The sequence below is a fragment of the Capra hircus genome, chromosome 1, assembly GCF_001704415.2.
Source record: "Capra hircus breed San Clemente chromosome 1, ASM170441v1, whole genome shotgun sequence".
NCBI lineage: Eukaryota > Metazoa > Chordata > Mammalia > Artiodactyla > Bovidae > Capra > Capra hircus.
Genome location: NC_030808.1, coordinates 70,523,888 through 70,542,234, shown reverse-complemented (window position 1 = coordinate 70,542,234; position 18,347 = coordinate 70,523,888). Strand labels below are relative to the sequence as shown.

At 50.1% G+C, this 18,347-nt stretch overlaps 1 protein-coding gene across 1 annotated transcript in view; it reads left to right on the top strand.

The window, feature by feature from the left end:
- Nucleotides 1-18,347, top strand: part of TFRC (transferrin receptor) — a 147,185-nt gene that overhangs the window by 10,801 nt on the left and 118,037 nt on the right. The gene's annotated exons all lie outside the window — the stretch shown is intronic.

Here is an 18,347-nt window from a genome sequence, read left to right as displayed (position 1 = left end):
GACATGGATCCACCACGGGTGTACATGCATTCCCAAACATGAACCCCCCTCCCACCTCCCTCCCCATAACATCTCTCTGGGTCATCACCGTGCACCAGCCCCAAGCATGCTGTATCCTGTGTCAGACATAGACTGGCGATTCGATTCTTACATGATAGTATACATGTTACAATGCCATTCTCCCAAATCATCCCACCCTCTCTCTCTCCCTCTGAGTCCAAAAGTCCGTTATACATATCTGTGTCTTTTTTGCAAAGGCAGCCCAGTTTTAACCTTGTTGTAAAAGGCCTCAGCGGCCACATTAAAAATCCTCAGGGGCCGTGTTTACAAGTAAAGCTGAAGCAGCCGTCCCTGTCTGGGAAGCCCACAGCGCATGGTCGCATGTGTGGGGACGAGGATAGGACTCTTTGAGCCCCGGACTCCAGGTGTGTATGTGACGCACAGATCTGTGTGAGGGGCCTGTCTGTGTGCGTTCTGAGAGCACAGCTCTGCCCAGGCTGTTGAGCAGTGAGGAGAGGCTCTCAGTCCTCCTCCCAAATGGGAGTCCTCAGGGTGGTCCAAGCCTCCATCAGAGAGGAAGAGGATTCAGGAACCTGGGCCAAGGCCTGGATGGGGGGTGTTTATGGAGCTGGCTCACCCCTTTCTCTGACTCCCTTACACTCTCTCCCTCCAGCCTTAGGCACCCTCAAAAATTCTTTCCTGCCAGGCTGGGGGCTTCCATTGAACTGTGCCCACCTTTCCTTCCTGCCTTCTCCACATTTCTGCTGAGCCTGCCCTTGACTCCCAGACACACACCTCGCAGTCTTTGGCCAACTGATATGGGGAGGGGTGTTATCAGGTCTGAAAACAGGGCCAGCTCTCCACACACAACCCAGAAGCCCTGCAGTCCCTACCGCCCCTTGGACAGGAACCAAGGAGTGACCCCCACCCTGTGGGGCTATCAGGTGCCCACATGTCTGGAGCTGCTCTGTGGGGTCCCCAGGCCACTCCTGGAACAAAAGGAAGGAGGGGGAACCTGGAAGCAGACACCCCCTTTTCATCTTTACACCTTTCCTCCATGACCTTCTAGAAGGTCAGGGCATGTGGGGTGGGAAGAGCCCTGGGCCAGCAGTTGGGAGACCTGGGTGTCACTCAGCTCTGCTACCAACTAGTATGCTATGGGAGTGAGCCTCTGTCCTCTGCTTGGCCTCGGGGCCCTCGTCTGTAAACATGGAGGACCATCACGGCTAGCTCACAGTGGTCAGAGTCCTAACTCGTTAGAGCTGGAAGGGCTTTAGGGGTTACTTCAACTACATGCTCAATTTCACACATTTTCACTAGAGAGAGAAGGATGGGATGACTCAGTGTCCAAACGTGTTCTCTGTTTCATGGGCTGCCTCTCCTGTTCCTGCTCCGGGCACCACTTTGGAGAAGGAGGGACTTGGGCAGCCCTGCAGAGACAGCAGGACATGTCAGCACAGGGCCTGGGGACCGGATAAGAAGGCAGGCTTAACTCTGACTTCAGTTCTGCTTGGAGTGATAATGACACCCTGCTGCCTTGCCTTCGCCCTGCCCTGCCCGCCCCACCCAAGGGGGCCCTGCCAGTGGCTGAGGGTGAGGCAGGGCAGGGAGAGACAGGGCAGAAGAGGTGGCCGAAGCCTGGAATTGGGGAGCCAGAGTCCTCATACCTCCCAGAGAGCGTGCCCCTTGCTGGCTGAGCCTCCTGGGCACCCAGGTGATGCTCCAGCCATGCCCACATCCTCCTCCAGCTCCTGCACGCGCAGTGGGGGGAAGGGGCTGGGCTGACGCTTTGCCAGACCTGTCCTGGGAAACAAGCCTTTGCTGAGCTTCACTGGGCCAGGACCTGGGCGAGCTGGTTCACATGATCTCCTTTAATCCTCACAACAACCCTCTGGAGTTGTTATTCTCACCATGAAGTTGAAGCAACCAGAACTGATTCAGCAAACAAATCACTTCCCCGAGGTCACACAGCTGCCAAGTGGCAGGGCCAAAGCTGCTTATTTAGTCTTTGTCATGACACTGTGCTTCCTAGGCAGTTATATTTTATTTCAGTTCAGAGTAGTGGCTAAGGCATGGGCTCTGAAGCTGGGCGGCCCACCATATATTGGGATGAATCATTGCCGCTATTGTGCCTTTATGAAGATTCATTATGCAGTGCACGTGGAGAGCTTGAACCTGGTGCTGGCACGTGGGAGGTGCTTAATCAGGGTAGTGATCGTCCCCACAATAGGATCCAGGTGATGCCCGAATTAGGACTTTATGATCTGCTGGGGCCTTGGGGATACCAACACTGGGGCTGCCGTTGGGTGTGGGTTTCCTGGTGGCCAGGCAGCAAAAGAGAAGGGTGTCGGGAGAGGAGGTTTGTGGTCTTGTGTTACAGAAAGTCAAGGCATGTTTGTATCCCCCAGCCAAAGGGGAATGGAGGTGTGGGCTGAGCATGTTCAAGGGAACAGCAAGATCACCCCCCACCCCCACGCCCCAACGGCTGTGCTCTCCCACAGGCTGAGGGGTTTCCTGTTAAGAAAGCACTTGTTGCATCTATTTCGAGGCCAGGGGGTGTCTTGGGTTGAAGGAAGTCAAGGCTGTAGTCCTCTGAACCCTATTCCCCTGGCCTCACTCAGAGCCGCTGCCCGCCGCTCCTGCTGGCTCTCCCTGTAGCCTCCTGGTCTGTCTGTCCGTGTCTGTCTTTGCCTCACCTCCTCTCACCTTTCTACTCTGTCCTCTCTCTCTGCCCTCTTCCTCCTTTCACTGTCTTCCGCGCACTCTCTACGATGACTCTGCCTGTCTCTCTCCACCCCTCACCACCTTTCTTGGACGACCATTTCTGGGAACAGAAAGCAAACTGTCTGACGGCTTTCAAGTAATAATTTTCAAATGTGATTCTTGGAAGCCCTTGGGCTTGGGTATGGAAACCTCTAGAACTCTGGGCCAGGCCAGAGACAGGGCCTGCACAGGGGGCCTTTGTCTCTGACCGGGGCTTCCTCTTCCAAGCCAGGCACATGCTACCCCAGCTGCTTCTGCTGCTTCTGGGACTGTTTTGCTGCTGAAATTGGAGATTCCCACACTAGGAGGGATATCCCCACACTGAATATCCAGCTTATTTCTCAGTGAAAAGAAAACCAAGACACTGGCACTCAGAGAGGCTCAGCAGGGCTTGTCCTGGGATGATAGAGCTAAGTAGAGGCCAGGCAAGACTGGGCCCCTGTCTCCTGCTTCCCACCACTCCCCGTGGATCAGAGGCCTGGACTGTAAACAGGAAGGGCACTGATCTTCTGGAGGTCTGGTATAATAACTTGGCTCCCACAGGCAAAATTCACAAAAGTGACGACAGTGATAACTCTCAGTTTGATGCTAACCGTAGGCTTAGTGCTTGGCTTGTATTATCTCATTTAATCCTCAAAATGATTTGTGGGGAAGATGCTGCAGTTACTTCTATGGGTGTGACCCTGGACAGTCCTCGGGCCTCCCTCTCCCTATCTACAAGGATAGAGCTTTCTGGAGGATCCCTGGGGCTATTCCTGCACTGCCCTCCTGGGAGTCTATGACTTAGTGGCCAGGCACGAGTGTCCTGGGTCTGGGTACAAGCCCTGAGGCAGACTGGGCCCTAGGAAGGGCTTCTTCAATGACCCATTAGGGTCCTTTGCCTGAACCTCCTCTGTCCCCTAGTCGGGGGAAGAGGGGAGCATTAGGTCACCAAACAGGAGTACCAATCCCTGGGCAGGACCCTTGGCTATCTGGGCTGGAAAGTCTTCTGCCCAGTTGTCCCTAGGTATCTGTTCTGCAGCCCCTGCAGACACAGCATGGAAAGAACACTCTCCCGCCTGCTCTTTGCCTGGCCAGGCAGTGGGATGCCAGGATGGGACGGCAGGAGAGCGTGGTTGGAAGGCAGGCCCTGTGCTGCCTGGTGATAAGGCCTCAGGAAAGCCGCTGGCCTCTCGTCACCGCTGTTATAGCATCTGCAGAAGCCCGGCTGCCTCCAGCGCTTGGAAGACGCTCTGAGCTTTCACTTCTTCACACCCGCCGCAGCCCCGCGGGTGTGGGACTACAGTCAAGGGAGCCTTGTGAGGGCTAGGCCTGGGCTTGGGGAGCCCCGGCTCGGTCTCTGCTTCCTCTGCTGGTTCTGCAGCTCTGGGTTTGGATCATTTGGAAGTGGCCAGGACTGAGGATGGGCCACCTCTTTCAATCCCAGACAGGCCCAGCCTGGGTCACGTTCCCTGGGTGACTTCTCAGCTCGCTGTCTTCCCCACCAAGTTTCTTCCCTAGGGAAGAACTGGCCAGATTTGGGTTTGGGGCAGGGATGCGGCCCTTTCTGCTCCTAGCTGGCACCCCTAACTGTCAGCCTTGCTGAGCCCCTGGCGAGGAAGCCTCTGGAAGGCCGAAAAGTCTGGTTGTTTGAACCCTCGGCAGGGACGTGGGCTGGCCCCGCCTTGGTCCAGGGGCTCCATCTGCCTTGGATACAATCCAGACCAAAGAGTAAAGGAGGTTTGTTCCTGAAGCGGAGACCAGAAGTAGGCACACAGAGGGCTCTGAGCTTTGGAGTTGAAGCCTTTAAAGATTTGTTTTGTTTAAATATCCTGCTGCAGGAAAGAGAAGCCCCAGATCAAACATTCCTGAAACCTGAATTTCAGGCGGCTTAAAAGGAGCAGTTTGTTTGGTTTCCGTCCCACCCTGTTTGTGCTCAGTGGGGTCTCGGGCACTGGGCCCTGGGGTTTGGTGGAGGGTCCACGCCCTTCCAGGCTCACCGTCCAGTCTCACTGGGAGCTGCTCAGCACCAGCTCCAGCCAGAGGGCCTCTGGTCACAGCCAGGCCCCCAGGGTGCTCCCTGGGGGCGGCGCACACCCGTCTCAGGGAGAGAAGGCGCCGCCCATCTGTCTTTAGCTGCCTTTCCCCTGCTGGCCACACACTCATTCTTGAGTTCTCTCTACCCTTGATCTGGGGGGTCAGACACTCCAGACTCTCCTCCTAGTCAGGGGTACTCTGCCCATGACTCTCTCCTACCTCCTGTCAGGGTATCTCCCAGGTTCTATGCCTGGGGTGTGCCCCACTGTGGAGAACTCACTCATTCCCTGGCCTCAGCAGTGCTGGACCTGGCTGAGCCTCTGTCTCCTGAGGTCCTGCCCGTTTCCCAGGCTCTGGCCTTAATATTATTTTAATGTTTTATTGGGACATAATTGACAAGTAAAATTGTAAGGCTTTTAAAGTATACAACATGATGATTTGTTATCTGTATACATTATGAAAGGGTTCCCCTATCAAACTAGCCTTAATTTTATTTTCTTTTTAAAAAATTAATTTGGCTGTACTGGGTCTTAGTTGCAGCATGTGGGATCTTTAGTTGCGGCACGTGGGATCTGCTTCCCTGACAAGGGATCAAACCTGGGATTGATCTGCCCCCCTGCACTGGGAGCACAGATTCGTAGCCACTGGGCCACCAGGGAAGTCCCTAGCCCTAATTGTCTATGATTGAGTTATTCCCCTGAAGTCCCACCAGAGGCTCAAGGTCTTTCTGAGTCCCAGAACCAGGGGGAAAGGAGAGTAAAAGCAAAGGCAGACCCAGCTGTTGAGCGAGAGGAGCACCAGCTGGGGGCGCTGGGGGGGTGGATGGGGCGCAGGGGAGAGGGTGTCTGGAGGTCCCAGACCTGTTCCAAGACTAGTCCAAAGGGTGTCCCAAGGTCAGCCTTGACATCGAGAGGAGCAGGATTAGGGGGCTTCTCTGAGCAGCCTCGTTTGCCCTCCTTGCCCCTGGGGGCCCTTCTGTGGAGGCCATGGTAGGACTGAGTGGGTACGGGGAGGAAGGGCTCTGGGTGAAGGGGTATCCAGAGGAAGGGACCAATTGAAGGCCTATTCCTGTCATTCAGGAAGAAGTTGATAAAAAGGCTGAGGCTTGGACTGGGATAGTGGAGATAAAAATCCATCCATTCGTTCAATAAACACTGAATAATCACAGCATACCCAGGAGGCAACGAAATTAATTTAAAAAAATGTGTTCATGTATAATTTAAAATACTATTGTATATCATGCTATATTTAAATATCTTAAATTATGTTTATGTATTTTTAAAAGGAGCTTTCCTGGTGGCTCAGTGGTAAAGAACCTGCCTCCCAATGCCGGAAATGCAGGTTAATCCCTGCATCAGGAAGATCCCCAGAGAAGAAAATGGCAACCCACTCCTGTATTCTTGCCTGGGAAATGCCATGGACAGAGGAACCTGGCCAGCTATAGTCCATGGTGTTGCAGAGTCGAACATGACTTAGCAACTGAGCACAGATGTATTTTCAAAAGACTGGAAACAAATTCATCAGATACTTGTGGTAAATGAGCAAGTGTTTCCTAACAAAGGGGATTCTGGCTGCCACTCTGGGTTTTGGCACATCTGATTCCTAAGCCCAGCACTTCCTCTGCTGGGCTGTGTGACTGGGAAAAGCCCTTCCCGTCTCTGGGCCTGTTCCCTCATCTGTGCAATGAGAATGTGGAACCAGATATGTGGCTCTTTCCAGCTCTGACATTACCTGAGAACACTGGGCACTAGGGGGCTATAGATGCTTTCATTGGCTTGGCCGGCTGCTCTGCTTTGACCCGGGAGCTGGGTGTATGCCCACTACAAACCCCTTTGCTGCAGGGCTCCACGAATGGGAGGTGATGGCCTCCACAGCCTGATGAGCTGTCAGCCTCTGATGTCAAATTAGAATCACGCCTCTTATCTCTTTATACCCGCTTTGAATCATGAAGGACCTCTTCCACCCTTCAGTTGCTGGGAAAGATTGAAGGCAGAAGGAGAAGGGGGCAACCAGAGGATCAGATGGTTGGATGGCATCATCGACTCAATGGATGTGAGTTTGAGCAAACTCTTAGGAGATAGTGAAGGACAGGGAAGCCCGGCAAGCTGTAGTCCATGGGGTCGCAAAGAGTTGCACGCAACGGAGCAACTGAACAACAAGAACCCTTGAGATGCAGCCTCATGACCTGGCTCAAAGTAGGCTCGGAAGGAAGTGAGGGAGCCAGCCAGGGTGGGAGGTGACATGTGTTGATTACATGTGTGCGCCCCTGCTGCTGTGTTCCTGACTCTGTGTGTGAGTTGTTCTGTAGGTGTTATTCTCTGAAGTGGCCTGGGTGGCAAGTTTATTGCCTGTGCAGGAGGAAGTGAGGCTCAGAGAAGTAACACACCTGCTGGGTCACACAGCTGGTGAGTGTGGCTCCAAGACTGGAACCTGCTGCCTCAGCTTCAGAGCTGAGAGCAGTCAGAGCCCTGGGCTACACTTCCCAGGACAGAAGGGATTATCCAGCTGCTGCTAGGCGCCACACCTGCCCCTACGTCCAGACTTTTGTATGTGGTGGCAGGCGTTTAAATCCAGTTCTGGTTCTACCCACTGGAAACACATTCCTCTTCCCTAGAAGACAGAACTGCTCTCGCGCTTTGTTTTCAGGCTTTGGAATCCCTGGCTCCCCAGCAGTTGGCAGATCCTCTGTCATATTTCTGCGGAGGCCGGACGTCTGGTTCCCGTGGGAAGCAGCCTCTTGAACAGGAGAGAATTCAGGGTCCCTGGCCATCCTGCCAGCCCCTTCCCGTGGAGCCAGCTCCCGGGCACCCGCTTCTTCCTTTCATGACATCCCTACTGGGTCCACTGACTCTGTCCTTTTTGCTCCAGCCTGCTCCCCACGGGCTGCTGTGTGCCCCCTGCCCCACTCCCACAGGTTGTTGTTCAGTCGCTCAGTCGTGTCCAACTCTTTGTGACCCTGTGGACTGCGGCAAGCCAGGCCTCCCTGTCCTTCACAATCTCACGGAGTTTGCTCAGATTCATGTCCATTGAGTCCTGGTTTTTTCTTCTTTTTAAGTTCTAAAATAGGAGGGCAGGGGAAATTATGTCCACTCTTCTATCTGGCCTCAAATTTTCAGGCAAACATTCAAGATAAAGAATAATTGTGTGTGTGTCTTTTTTTAATCAAATGCTTTTCTGTTTCAATTACTGGTGTTACAGTAATGTTTTTCTAGTGTTCACTGTACATGTTCAAGAATTCTGGAGTATTGTGGGTTAACTGGCCCTCCTTGGACTAGCCTGAGTACCTAAATACTATAAAAGCCCTACTTCTGCTGCTGCTGCTGCTGCTGCTGAGTCGCTTCAGTCGTGTCCGACTCTGTGCCACCCCATAGACGGCAGCCCACCAGGCTCCCCCGTCCCTGGGATTCTCCAGGCAAGAACACTGGAGTGGGTTGCCATTTCCTTCTCCAATGCATGAAAGTGGAAAGTGAAAATGAAAGTGAAGTCGCTCTATCGTATCCAACTCAGCAACCCCATGGACTGTAGCCTATTTCACTGGGAGAATATCTCTTGACCACACTTAGATAAAGTTGGGGGCTGCCTGTAATTAACAAATTCAAACCTGCCACATCTTGGGTAGGATTCTTTTTTTTTAATTGGAGGCTAATTACTTTATAATATTGTGGTGGTTTTTGCCATACATTGACATGAATCAGCCATGGGTGTACAAGTGTCCCCCTGTCCCAAACCCCTCTCCCACCCCCCTCCCCATCCCATCCCTCTGGGTTGACCCAGTGCAACGGCTTTGAGAGCCCTGTTTCATGCATCACACTTGGACTGGTCATCTGTTTCACATATGGTAATATACTTGTTTCAATGCTATTCTCTCAAATCATCCCACCCTTGCCTTCTCCCACAGAGTCCAAAAGGCTGTTCTCTGTATCTGTGTCTCTTTTGATGTCTTGCATATAGAGTCGTTACCATCTTTCTATTGGGTAGGATTTTTAACTTTGCTCATTTGGCTTCTAGCTCATACCTCCAGCACCATCCCAGAGGTTAGATGAGGTCAGATATGGGAACGTAAGAGGTGCCAGTAAATATCCCACATTGCCTTCCCCTTTTTACTGTCTGGAGAGTTCACATCTCAGCCTCTCTGAACCCTCATTTCCACATCTGTGGAGTAACAGTCCTGGAGTTGTCCTGACTGCCTCACTCGATGACGTACCAAGAAAAGCAGGTGAAAGTGCTTTCGAAACCGATGGCGCAGGACATAGTCACAGGGCTGTTATATGCGGGCCCTGTGCACCACTTAATTGGCTTGTTTTTGAAGTCCCCACACTCTTGACTCCTCATTGGGACAGGTCACCGTGAGCTCATGGAGTCAGGCCCTGCCTGCCCACATAGCTCAAGAGACCTGAGCTTAATAAAGCCAGATCTGCCCTCGTCCTCTTGCCTGGTCTCTGCCATCCTGGCACTTGGTCCTCAGGCACCGATTGGCAGGAGGCACGCACTCTGACAGCAGCCTGCAGGTGGGACTGCCAGGATGGCTCCTTGTCCCCTGTGCCCCTCTGACTGCCCACCTGGGGCATGGAGGGCCCTGGTCCTGGTTCTCCAGGTGGCTGGGAACTCCCCCAGGCAGAAGTTTCCCCATGCCCACAGTTGCTGCATCCTGCCTTGGGTATGGACTCGGGGCTGCCGTGTGTTACCTTGGGGTCTCTTAAAGTATGCTGGAGCAGCCTACATGTGCCTTCCCCAGGGGACTTTGTATATTAATAAGCATTGTGCTCACTTCAGCAGCATTAGAAACTGGAACAATACAGGACTTGGTTTGGTGGTTAAGAATTTGCCTTGCAGTGCAGGAAACATGGGTTGGATCCTTGGTTCAGGAAGATCCTATATGCCGAGGGGCAGCTAAGCCCATGAGCCCCAGCTACTGAAGACCACATGCTTAGAGCCTGTGCGCTGCAGCAAGAGAAGCCGCTGCAATTAGAAGCCCGCACACCGCCACTAGAGCAAGCCTCTGTTAGAAAGCCGCCAACTGGCAGGAGGCAGAGCAGCCAAAACCCAGCCCAGTCAAAAATAACACATAAATAAAACCTTTAAAGGGACCGTGAATATTAGAAAAGAATACAGCTAGCTCAAAAGCTGACCAATAATTGAAGGATTGGAGATAGGAGTTTTTAAAATGGATCGAAGGAACAAGAGAGGCTGCATTTATTAACATACTGCATGGGCTCTGTGTTCTTTAGCAAAGTGAGATGATTTAAAGTTGATTTAGTGACAAGCACCAAGTAAAGAATAGAGCAGGTGATGGGCACATATGGTAAAAGTTGTGACTGGAAGTTGAATGACTGAAGTTTGGGAAACACCGTTTTCCCATTCAGTGCTCCTGGCAATCCTGTGAGTAGGTGTTATTGTCTTGTTTTCCTTAGGGCGGAAACAGTCAGAGAGGTGAGGCGAGTTGCCCGAGGGAGTGGAGGAGCTAAGCAATGGCCTTGGCCAATCCTCAATGGGAGGTGGGGCCTGGAGAGAGGGCTCCCCACCAGACCACTGAGGCAGGGGGCAGCGGAGCCCTGGGAAGGCGATTCAGAGCTCACCTCTCCTCTCCGATGGTGAACTGTGCCAGGAAGGGGCCTGTCCTCCGACCAGAGACGGTTGCTTCAGACTGGCTGACCTCACGCCTGTGGCGGGGCAGATAGTGAGACTGACTGGGGGTCAGGGAGAGGATGTTGAGAAGGAGAGCCGGGCAGAGACAAAAGGCAGGCAGAGGCATGCCAGGCTGGGCCCCAGAGGGACCCAGCACATGGAGGAGGAGCTAAGTGACTCACCTCCTGAAGCTCTCTTAACCACTGCTCAGGCTGGAATTGCCCTTCAGGAGGCCCGTAACGCACGACCCGGTGGTAGGGTTTAAGGCAGAGGAAAGGTGGAAACTCTGTAAGTGCATCCCCACTCACGCAGACACACAGAAACGGTCTCTGCAACAGCCGTCCCCCTTCTCTACTACACACACACACACACACTCCATGAGTGAGACACAGACACACAGACCCTGTCCCTGCCAGTCACCCCATCTTCTCCAACAAACACACACCCCTGCCACAGTCACCCCTGTTCTCCAACACACACACACATCCACCATGAGTGAGGTCAGGGGCCCTTCCTGTTGGAACCTGATAGCAGGCCTTTTGTCCTGGTGACTTCTGTGAAACTCCTAAGGTATATTTTCCCCTTTGGAATGATGATTGCTGATCTGTCTCTCTCTGCCTTTGTTCTGTTGTCCCTATAGAGTTTAATGGCTTAAAAGTCTCTGGCTGCGATTCTGAGAGATCCAAACAGTGGTTCAAATAGAACTAGCTCACCTTGTGAGCTCTATGCAAGGGGTGGATTTCTTGGGTGAAAAGGAAAGGTGGGGAGGTGAAAGATGAATGAGGTGGTCTTGGCCTGAAGGGACTTTGAGACCCCAAGGGGGAAGAGAATGCAGATTGCTTGAAGCTTAAATGACCAGCCAGCAGAAGATTCCAGTAAGACTTGTCAACTGAAGAACAACACACAACCTAAAAGTTATGAGTTGTGTTTTATGCAGGGACCTTGCTGAAGGCTATAGCCCAGGACACAGCCTCTCAGATCACTCTGAGGAACTTCTCCAAAGAGGTAAAGAAGGTGCCAGGATATATAAGCGTCTGCCTACGATGCAGGAGACCCGGGTTCAATCCCTGGGTCGGGAAGATCCCCTGGAGAAGGAAATGGCAACCCACTCCAGTATTCTTGCCATGGAAAATCCCATGGACAGAGGAGCCTGGTAGGCTACAGTCCATGGAGTCACAAAGAGTCAGACACGACTGAGCGACTTCACTTTCTTTTCACTTTTTGCTGGGAAATAAAAAGTATTTATAGTCAAACATCAAATAATTGCTGCTAATCATAAAAAGCAGACACCTTGGGTTAATGATTTTAGTGCATTTCTGTGTGTAGGAAGATGCAAGAATCTGGGCTTGTTGAAATTATTCCTTTGATATGTATCTTATCTATCTAGGGCCTGTGTTCTTTTGTCTCCATGCTAAATTTTCCTCGGAGCATACTGGTGGAGAGGCTGCCGTGACTGATGGCTTCATGGTGGGCAGCACTGGTTGTTAGCTGAAATGGCAGGCAACGCTTTTGTCAGCCACTTGAAGATGACTGACCATCAAAGGGTGGTCACAGTGAAGCACGTGACGTCCTCAAGGGCTGGAGCCCACCCTTGGGAGGAGGGTGGGATGTCAGAGGGGGTTTCCTCTTCCCTGGGACTGGTGGTGACCGAAGAAAATTTGCTCTCACGTGTGTTGTGTGAGGCTTCATGCCCGAGTCACAAAACACGGTCCCTCGCAAGCCAGGTGAGGGAGGAATAAGCAGTGCCAGTAGACAGATGAGGAAACGGAGGTTCAGGGAAGCGGAGTCAGCTGCCCCGGAAACCAGACTAAGGCAGTTAAGGGCACATCCAGACCACCGAAGGGAAGGCCAAGTCAAAACTTGGGCTGGGCATGGGGGATGGGGTGGGGACACAGGTGGCTGCCCCCAGGTCTGCAGAAAAAGGACACATAAGAGAAGGGCAAAGTGTGTTCTCTGCTCACCAAGAGCAGCCGCTGGAGAAGCAGGCTCAGGTGATTGACCGTCGAGCATCGGGAAAGAGAGGGAGGCGGGCTGCAGAGACATCGGGAGGGTACTCACTTGTTGGGGTCATGGGAGGCGGGCACAAGTGGTGGTTACCGTTGGTGGAGAGAAATACCTCTGGTACCAGCTAAGAGAAACCTCAAAAAGCTTTGAATTCCAGAACTGAATATCTGTTTCAGAGATTACTCAATTCTCTTTCAATTTTTTAAAATAAACCTTTTCTTAAGTCAATTCTGTTTAATACCTTGAGCTAAGACAGGGAGGGAGCAGCAGCTACTTGTTGCCTAGTCTCTACCGTCCTGTAGGAATACGGCTATGACCTCACTGAACCTCTCAACCACCTTCAGAGGCTTCTACAATCACCCCCATGTTGTAATTGGGGAAACTGAGGCACCAAACGGTGAGGTACCTAGCTCAAGGCCACTCACCCAACAAGTGGCAGAGCTGAGATATGACCCAAGGTTGGCTTGTTCTGTCTGAAGCTAGTTCCCTCCAGTACTGCAGCTTCAGTGCTCGGAGTACCTGATACCCTGGCTCCACTGCTGCCTGCCTTCACAAGATCCCAGTGACTTAGAAACTGCTGGTTGTTTTTCTTTCTTTCTTTCTTTTTTTTTTTAATATATTCATTTATTTACTTGGCTGTGCTGGGTCTTAGTTGCAGCATGCGGGATCTTTCAGTTGTGACATAAGACCTCTTAGTTGCAGCATGTGGGATCTAGTTCCCTGACCAGGGATCGAACCTGGGCCCCCTTCATCAGGAGCTCAGTCTCAGCTACTGGACCACTAGGGAAGTACCAAAGATTGTCTTATTTTGAAGTAAACACTTTTTTCCCCCTGACTACAAAAGTAAGACATATCTAGTTTGGATATTTTTTTTAACATATACAAAAACATAAAGAAGAAAATTGAAATTATCTCTCATCCTGGAACCCTGTTAACATATGGGGGAAACATCATTCCAGTCTTTCTTTTATCAGCATACCAATGTAATAAAAATCTCCAGCATGCTCTTTGGTAATTTTTAACAGCTTTATGGAGATATACATGACTAACCGGGACATAGCTTCCCCTATGGCTCAGCACGTAAAGAATCTGCCTGAAATGCAGGAGGCACCTGAGGCACAGGTTTGATCCCTGGGTTGGGAATATCCCCTGGAGAAGGAAATGGCAACCCACTCCAGTATTCTTGTCTGGGAAAGCTGATGGACGGAGGAACGTGGTGGGCTACAGTCCAAAGGGTCGCAAAGAGTTGGACAAGACTGAGGGACTAAGCACGCACAAACTGGACGTATTTAAAGTGTACAGCCTGATGAGTTTTGACACGTGTGCATCTGTGAAATGCCACCACAATCAAGATACTAAACACGCTTGTCACCCCAAACCATTCCCCGAGGCCTATTTATATCTCTCCTTCCTTCAGTCCCCTCCCTGTGAGGCTGTTACTTTGTCAAAGCTGTACTGCTCGCCGCACAGCAAGCCAATAAACAGATGAGTTGCTGGGGCAAGGAATAGCAACTTTATTCGAAAAGCCAGCAGACAGAGGAGACGGTAGACTAGTGTCTCAAAGAAGCATCCTCCATGAGTTAGAATTCAGGCCTCCTGTTTTTACTAAAAAGCAGACGGGGTGTGACTGGTTGTTGCAAACTTCTTGGTGAAGGAATCCTTTGTTCTTACAGCTGTCCAGGTAGGTCTGGTCACAGTGTTCCTATAAACCTTCAACAAGACAGAAGTTGTCCTCTGTTCTCCATCTTTTGATCTCTATAAGAATGGAAAAGTGTTATGCTTTTTAAAATCAGAGCCTTGAGAATGGGCTTTTCTGTATCTTTCAGGCTGTAGGTAACATTCTCTTAACTTGTAGCAAAAGCAGACAAATACAAAGATTAAAGGATCGCTATGGAGTCAGATTTTTTCTTCCCTGTTGCAAGGCCAGTGTCACAGGCCTGGGTCGCAGGCGCCTGGCACAGGTTTGCCTAAACCCTGGCTCTCAGTCCTGGTGTGCTTCAAGGAGCACGAACAATGCCACCTTCTGAGGTCAAAGGGTGCTTTTGATTTTGCCAGCTTCCTCTAGCAGCGTGGCCTCCTACTGGGTCTACTCCCCTCCTCCCTGGGCTCTTAGCCTTCCGCCTCTGACCAGCCCTGCAGACCTGCCTCCTTGGAACTGAATCTCCCAGTTCCCTGAAGTTGGCCCACCTCCTCCTGGAGCTCAATTATCTCCTGTCCGGGAAAGTTGCTGGGGTCCCTGGTCTCGGATGTCACAGGTGCTTTCTTAGCAATTTTTGCCATTCAAAGTGGAGCAGGAACTCTGATGGAGTCATCTTTGAGGGGGTACAGCAAGCTCTCTGGAAAGCACCCACACTTTTTTTGCTGCTTTAGATAGACATCTTTCTGAATCTCATTACTCATGTACTTTGTTGAGCAGGTTTGTGGTATAATTTAATCTTCTCTCTCTGACTCAGGGCTGCCTTGGCAATCACATTTGTTAATGTCAGGTGACTGAGGGAGCGTGCAGTGTGGGTGGGGGGATGAGGGGAGACCAACCTCAGCGGTTTTACTGGAACTTACTTTCTTGGAAAGCCCACACATGGCCTTTAGCCTCAGAAGAGGAGAGGAGGTTTTGTTTCTGCCTGGTCTATCGGCAGCCTAACATGCAACCAAATTTATGAGCAAATCGAGAGCTGAAACAGTCTTCTCTTAAATGGCTTTCTCATCCTGTATCAAAATAAGCATCCAAGGCACCCAGATCTGTACCTTGTTGGATGGTTCTCCATGCCCTTTCGCACACATTTTCTCCTCTGACCTTCACAATAACCCTGTGAGAGTAGCTGGGCAGGCGCTGCCCACTCTAGATTCCCGCTGCACAGCAGCCTCAAAGATCAATTCCAGGTCCAGTCACGACATGACAGGCAGAGTATACACCTTTAAGAAGAGTATAGCAGAGTCTGTCTCTGTGACCTTGAAGAAGGCTGAGTGCCGAAAAATTGATGTTTTTGAACTGTGGTGTTGGAGAAGACTCTTGAGAGTCCCTTGGACTGCAAGGAGATCCAACCAATCCATTCTGAAGGAGATCAGCCCTGGGATTTCTTTGGAAGGAATGATGCTAAAGCTGAAACTCCAGTACTTTGGCCACCTCATGAGAAGAGTTGACTCATTGGAAAAGATTCTGATGCTGGGAGGGATTGGGGGCAGGAGGAGAAGGGGACAACAGAGGATGTAATGGCTGGATGGCATCACGGACTTGATGGACGTGAGTCTGAGTGAACTCCGGGAGTTGGTGATGGACGGGAGACCTGGCGTGCTGCAATTCATGGGGTCACAAAGAGTCGGACACGACTGAGCGACTGAACTGAACTGAACTGAACTGAAGAAGGAAAAAAAAGGAAAGTTTCTCTTCCTTAAAAGATGTTATAAATAAAGGGAAAAAGTGCAAAACAGAAGACACTGGGAACACACAGCCGATACAGTATGGGGTTAGAGTCCAGAGTACATCAAAAGCTCCTAGAAATAAATAAGAAAAAGACAAAGTGCTACCAGGTGTTTTACAAGAGACATTGTCAGTAAACACAGAAAGATGCCCAACTTTGTTAGGAATCAGGAAAATGCAAATTGAAGACACCAGGAAGTACCATTTTACATCTATCACACTGACACAGGGGATAGCAGTTAGGATTATCTTGCTGAGTATATCGTTGCTCTGATTGTTGCTGCCCAGTCAAGACTTGCATCTGCCCTCTAGACCCACACAGCACTTCCCTGAAGGGTCCAACATGCAGGAGCTTCAGGGCAGCAGCATTTGTTGAATCAAAAAACCTGTAAGTGAACCGTGCGTGCGTGCTAAGTCACTTCAGTCAGTCGTGTCTGACTGTGCAACCCTGTGGACTGTAGCCTGCCAGTTGTCCGTGGGATTCTCCAGGTAAGAATACTGGAGTGGGCTGCCAGTATTTTAGCTGTTCAAAGTAAAATGGATAAATGGTATTATGTCACGTAGCAGAACATGACAGAGAAATGAATAAACCTCAGCTTCATTCATTAACAAGTAAATTTCAAGAATATATTGTTGAATGACATATTCGTTTCCTGGGGCTGCCATAACAAAGTACCACAGACAGGGTGGTTTAAACAACACATAAATTCTTTCACAGTTTGGAGGCTAGAAGTTCAAGATCAAGGTGTTGGCAGGCCCATGCTCCCTGTGAAGCTGCTGGGGGATGGATCTGTTCTAGGCCTTTCTCTGAGCATCTGGTTGTTCTTTGACTTACCTGACTGAGGGCAACAGTCTTCCTGCAGTCTCCATGTGTGTGTGGCTCTGTGTCCAAATTTCCCCCTTTTTATAACTACACCAGTCATTATATTAAGAGCCCGCTCTCCCACTCTAATAAGGCTTTTTGATTTGCCATGCCTTGCAGTTTGCAGGATCTTAGTTCTTCAACCAGGGATTGAGGTAGATATTATCACTATTTGACAATGGAGGAAACGCAGGGATACAGAGGTTTAAATGAAGATCACGTAAGTGGCAGAACTGAAATTTGGTTTCATGTCTGTCTGACTCCAAGCACCAGGCTCTGCTCTCAAAACCACTGTATTTGGGAGTCGCCTGGTGGTCCAGTGGCTAAGACTCTGTGCTCCCAATGCAGGGGGCTTGTGTTTCATTCTTGATTAGGGGACTAGATTCCACATGCCACAAGTAAGAGTCCGCATGCCGCAACTAAAGATCCTGCATACTGCAGCGCAGTGAAAAAAACAAAGCAAAACCCACTATATTTTGCTTCTTTCCCAGCAAAGATACAGTCACTTTTAGTTCCGAGAGTATTGATAAGAGCCAGGGTTAGAGTAGACATTGCATTGAAAAGAAAGAGATTACAATTAAAAATTTTTCTTAAATATTGGAATATTGTTGATTTACAATGTTGTGTTAGTTTCAGATGTACAGCAGGGTGATTCAATTATATATATATATATGTATTCATTTTTAATTTTTATTTTATTTATTTTATTGTGGTTTTTTTTGGAAGGGAGGGTTATGTCTTGTGGGCTCTTTGCTGCAGTGCAGGGCTTTTCTCTGGTTGCGGCATGCAGGCTTAGTTGCCCCAAGGTGTGTGAAATCTTAGTTCTCTGACCAGGGTTTGAACCCGTGTCCCCTGCATCGGGAGGTGAATTCTTAACCACTGGACCACCAGGGAAATCCCTGTTCATTCTTTTTTAGATTCTTTTCTCATATAGGTTATCACAGAATATTGAGTCGAGTTCCCTGTGCTATGCTGTAGGTCCTTGTTGGTTATTGATCTTATACACAGTAGTGTGTGTATGTTCATCTCAAGCTCCCCTCCTGATTTATCCCTCCTCACTACCTTTCCTCTTTGGTAACAATACGTTTGTTTTCAACATTTGTGTCTATTTCTATTTTGTAAAGTTCATTTGTGTCTATTAAAAAATAGATTAAAATCTGTTAAAAATAGATTCCACATATAAGTGACATTATATGATATTTGTCTTTCTCTGCCTGACGTACTTCACCCAGTATGACAATCTCTAGGTCCATCCGTGTTGCTGCAAATGGCATTATTTCATCCTTTTTTATGTCCCAGTCTAATGACCTTATTACCTCTGTGAAGATCCTCTATCCAAAAGAGGTCACATTCTGTTATGCTGAAGTTTAAGGCTCATGAGACCATCTTCTCTGAGGGGGACACAATTCAATCCATAACACATTTAAAAAGTGGCAGAATGCGTTTAATGAGATACCATTTACATAAAGCTTCAGTTCAGTTCAGTCGCTCAGTCATGTCCGACTCTTTGCAACCCCATGAATCGCAGCACACCAGGCCTCCCTGTCTATCACCAACTCTTGGAGTTCACTCAAACTCACGTCCATCGAGTCGGTGATGCCATCCAGCCATCTCATCCTGGGTTGTCCCCTTCTCCTCCTGCCCCCAATCCCTTCCACC